This window comes from Hesperophylax consimilis, chromosome 15 (assembly GCF_061612785.1).
Source record: "Hesperophylax consimilis isolate HC1 chromosome 15, BYU_Hcon_1.0, whole genome shotgun sequence".
Taxonomy (NCBI): domain Eukaryota; kingdom Metazoa; phylum Arthropoda; class Insecta; order Trichoptera; family Limnephilidae; genus Hesperophylax; species Hesperophylax consimilis.
The window spans coordinates 18,749,196-18,754,689 of NC_142850.1; the positions used below are offsets into that span (position 1 = coordinate 18,749,196).

Genomic DNA, 5,494 nt, shown 5'->3' on the forward strand with positions numbered 1-5,494 from the left:
GACGGTCACCGACTTTGAAAACGTGACTTGTGGGAAAAACGCTATAAAGTTTTGAACACTAAAAAATCTGGTATTAAACGTTTATAAGCAAATTTTATCGGCTTACCTCACACTGAATCATTAATGCCAGGTCCATAAAGGATGTTGCTATCATCCATGATGTCTAAAGCACCTTTTTGCTCCTGTCTACGACGAATCCTGCCTTCTTTAGTTTGTTTCTCAGCTTCCTGCTCTGCTCGGCTTATACGTATGGTCGGGTAGGGATTAAAATCCGACAGGTATAAAAATACTCGCAACTTCGTCAATTTTGCTCCAATCAACTTGAAATTTGAACACAATATTCTTAACATATTAAGCATTTATTTAAAAAAAAAATTAAAAAAATGCAAAAAAAAAAATTTAAAACCCTAAAACCCTGTTTTTAACCCTGCCGTGTCTGAACTAGCACTAATTATTTACGCAGGTATTTATATGAGATATAATAATCATTCAGACATAATCGCGCGGTTAGTCCAACCTCGCGATTACCGCCACTCAACCGCTAGAAAATAGAATCGTGCGGCGCCCACGCGGTATTATTAGTATGGAGATCTTCCTCAGCGTGCAGTAGCGTTGCGGGCACCGCGCGATCAACATGTCACGACGAGAGCACGCCTGAGCTAGCTATGGATCGCTTCGACACAGAGTTATTTATTGATGAAGTGGAGAAAAGACCTGTAATATGGAATCTTCAGTGTGCGGATTATTCGGATAAAATTGCAAAGAACCGAGTATGGCAAGAGTTGGTGGAAATATTTGGAAATGGTGAAGACACGTTGGGAAAAAAGGCTATTTTAGGTAAGAAAAACTTATTGACACTATTATATTTTTGAATCTTGCCATGAAACACTCCCTTCGTTCACGAAGTAATGAGCGAATTTATCTCTGATATTTAAAGATGACGGTTCCCCTCTTCCTGCATGCAAGTTATTGAGACTAGTCAATATTTTATACCATCTCTACTCCTCACATAGTTGTGTAGAACGCAACAGGCTTTTATTATGTCTTTGGCAAAGTCTATGTTCACATTTATAGGCCTATGAAAGATACGCCATTTGTTAGCCAAAATACCTAAAGTGCACTCAATGTTACGTCGGGCTCTCGATAACCTATAGTTAAAAATCCTTTTTTCATGTGATAAACATTTGCCTGCATATGGTCGCATTAAATTTTCTGATAAACCGAAGGCTTCATCTCCAACTATGACATAAGGCAGTGGTGTTGAATCTACATTAGATATTGGTTTAGGTTGTGGTATATTTAATGATTTTTCTATCAGTCGTTTATAAAATAAAGAATTTTTGAATATTGCGGAATCACTGCTTTTGCCATAAGCCCCAATGTCAACATAAGTAAAGCAATAATTGGCATCGCAAACTGCTAAGAGCACTATAGAAAAGAAATGTTTGTAGTTATGATACAATGATCCCGAATCGACAGGCTTTATAACTCGGATATGCTTGCCGTCTATAGCACCAATGCAATTTGGAAAATTCGCATATCTCTCAAACTCTTGAGCTATTCTCTTCCAGAAATCTTCGGTTGGTTCGGCCATAACTTTACTAACCAAACTTTTTCCACAACGATTTACACACTTCACGGACAATTCCTGTAATCGTAGATATTCCAAGGCGATAGTTGTAGCTTAATTCTCCAAATGAACAACCCGTACCAAGATACCTAAAACAAGAAAATTAATAATGACATTATTTTCAGGTACAACACTCCAAAAAAAATGGAAAAACATACGGGATTGTTACAATAAAGAATACAAAAAAGGGAAAACAACTCCTTCCGGTTCAGGTGCTCGTAAAGGAGCCCAATATATGTATTTTCAAGGCTTTCTTTCCTGAGTGTAGACAACGATGAAACTACTAATAGTATGAATGAACAGTCAAATGTAATAATAGACGAAGACAATAATGAGACACATCAATAAAACGCCAATGCAACCGAAGCCACTGAAGTAGGTCCCCCTAAACGAAAGAAAAGAAATATACCAGAAGAACGAATAAGTAATTTAATTGAAAAAAGCATTGAGTCACGACAAAATTTTGAAAAAGGACTTCAAGAAAATAATATTTCCAGACAAGATGACGATAAACTTTTTTGTTTATCGTTATACAAAGAACTGAAAAAGTACCAGAAAATCGACGTTTAGCGACCAAAATTGAATTGCTTCAAGTTATACAAAAAGGACAAGCTTTACCACCCTCTGTTCCCATCAGTGCTCACAAGATAATACCTAATACATCGTATTGGCAAAATCAACAGTATACAACTCCGCAAGGATATTTTACTACAAATGGATCAACTTCTGCTGTTATTCCGCCTGGGTCACCATCGCCATCATCTCAATATAGTACTGCCTCGCAGTCTTCTACAATAATAGAAAATATATATGCTGATTTTAATGAACAATAAATAAATATCTTACCTCAAAGTTACTACGAGTTTTTCTTCTGGTGACACGCTTGCCCTCATATGTGTTTCAGAGCTCGAAATATCTTCCCTGATTAGTTTAATTAGTTCATCAAAAGATTTTATTGACATTCTTAAATAGTCAAAAAATTTCCTCTCAAACATTCTTAAATTGGGATATAGCGTTACGAATTGGCCATGTGTCAGTCGATCCCTTAATATTGGATGCACCCAATACTGCCTTTTCCTTCTTTTCTTTATTTTTTTCTGGAGCAGCCACAGACACGCTAGTTCCTCCTCGACTTCCATCTTGAAACTGATCGCTAATCGCTAACTAACCGCCGATGTTTGAACAGTCAACATTTTTGCGGTTCAAACCGCGCGATTTTATCAATCGCGCGGTTATCGCCGTTTCTGAACAGGCCCTATGTCTCTTTAGCCAACGTTTCGGAGAACGTTGAACGAGACCCTGTATGGAAAAGTTTCACACTGAACTGTAGCCAACTTAATTTTATGTGCCGGGTTTTGCAGCTATCGGTTTATGTCGATTGCTTACTACCCGTGAATTGACGGCCTAGGGTAGTTTTTATTCTAAGGTGTGTATAAATTGTCTAGTAAATATTGCCAGATTGTAAGGTACTTGCGTAGGCAGTCATCACAGAACAGATAATCCCTAAAAGTATAATCTATACCAATTTGAAAAAAGAAAACGGTTATTTTATGGGTGCCGTTTTCGCGATAAAATAATTAAAAGTCATCAAAAGCAAGAACGCTTTACAGCTTTATTTTAAAATATATTTGTCAATTTATTTTTATTCTAATTATTTGCACATTTAAGTTAGAAATTACTTATTATAACTTACGTATTATTAAATTTTATATTGCTGAATGTAGTTCTTACCACTATTTTGAATTTATTAATGTAGTATGCTGTATGGTTTCCGGCAGAGCGCAGAGAATTATAATAATTTATTGAACTGTTTTACGTATTGGCTTTGTCCGTTTTTGGTAGTTGATTTTATTGCACGTCCTTGAATTTTGTCGGACAATGTCCTTGTTCTATAGAATTTTGTTGAAAAAGTATTTTGGTAATAGGTCGTTTAGTATTTTACGTAGATATAACTATAATTGCGTTCAATGTCAGCATCTGTTTCACTATTAGCCAATTTAGCTCCTTAAGAGGAAGCTACAATCCAAATATATATATTCTTGGTAGGTATACCTTATATTGTAGGTAATAGGCATTAAAATCGCCCAAAAAACGGAGTCTAAAAACGTTCGATTTCAAGCACAAAACTGGTTTTTATTTATTTCGTAAATAATTTTATAAGAAAGCAAAAAAGTTAATCAAGTGAAACTGTCACAAATAATCTTAGCTATAATACTGTATTTTTTAAAGTTGTTTCATTTACGCGTTCATACATTTCAATTGAAAAAAAAATTATTAGTTTACATTTATATATTTATTGAGTAATTTATTTTTTATTTGTATTCTACTCAAGCGAAACGATAGAAAAACCTTCAATTTATCAAAAGCATTTTTTTTTTGTAATTCACAATGTAAGCCAATTCGTTATAATTCATTATTAATCAAAATAGTGATTTAGCATTAAGCTTCGCCTTAAGCCCCCGCATTCCCAATTTCTACAAATGTATAACAAGTTTCTCTCAAAGTTTTTAAGTTTAAAAAAAAATTTATGTTATTTTTGAAGATAATATCTATACATTTGTTATGTCGAAACGTTAATAATAATATAAATTCCCTCGATAGAAAAAAATCGCAAAGTAATCACTGAAAATTTTGTAATCATAGTAATACTGCGTATCTGTAAAAAGAATAAACTTTGTGGCTCGTCATAATTTACAATAAAAACGTATAAATATATTATTGACCACTATTAATTACTTTACAATAAAAACAAAAATATTTGTTTAAATTTAAATATCAAATAATAACAAATTTATGTGTTTTTATTGTAAAATATAGCTTAATTTATTTATAATGGATAACCACAAAGTTGTAGCTACATTAAAATTAATATTATTAAGTGTTTTGTTCAGTGCTTCTATCAAAATTTTGTTAATTCACATAATATTAAATAAAAAGTTTCCCACTATTTGCGTGGGTTTTTAATAAGTTGTCTGGCAATCTGGCATTAAGCCCACCTTTAAGCATCTAACAAAAGTAGACACATATATATTTTTCAATCAACCCATTCGTAAAAACGTGAAGCGTTATCACTTGTCAGCTTAGGCGTTATTCGCCCAAGCTGAAAGCAGCTGAAAGGAAAGCCCGCAGCTAAATGGGCACGTTACTTCTCCGTGTGCACTGTGCAAACCCGTATTCATTCCTAGACATATCACGTTGTTCAACACCGGGTAGATCCGGTCATATAACAAGTTTCTGGTAGGTACCTACTTCTATTGCATTCTGCCTACCCGGTACGTGGTATCTCATAGGTTCTATTTATTTCCTAGTACCAGGCAATATTAACTTCCCGCTTTATATAACCCTTGTATAATCATTCTATTATTGTTTTTAATTGTCCTTTATTTTGAATTCTTGGATGAACCAAGTGTGTACGGAAGTTTGAGTAATTGATAAATGTAAGTATGTCTAAAGTCATGGTGATTGAAAGAGAGTGTACGAAAACAGTGCTCAATATAGTTGTGAAGGATGAATACTTGGAGCAGGTGGATGAGTTTGAGTATTTGGTAAGTATGTTTACCAGAGATAAGAAGGCTGATAAAGATATTGAAAGAAGGGTGAATGAAGGTAACTCCATGAATGCAGGACTGAACTAAAACTAAAACCATTTATGTACGTGTGAGAACTGTGGAGATTTGAAAAGAATGCACGGCTGATGTAAACGTAATGAATAAGGAAGTTAGGGTCGTTTAGATAAAGGAGTGTAAGGAGAATACACGATGCAAATGTGAATGCCAGAAGAAGTCGGGGACGCCCGAGAAAGACATACCACGGTCAAATGAACCAGAGTCGGGCCATTTCAAGAGTCAGACTAATATAATAGTA

The 5,494-nt window shown here is 34.5% G+C and overlaps 1 pseudogene; it reads left to right on the forward strand.

The window, feature by feature from the left end:
- Nucleotides 1-665: 665 nt before the first annotated feature.
- Nucleotides 666-5,265, forward strand: LOC149417421 (uncharacterized; annotated as a pseudogene).
- Nucleotides 5,266-5,494: the final 229 nt, after the last annotated feature.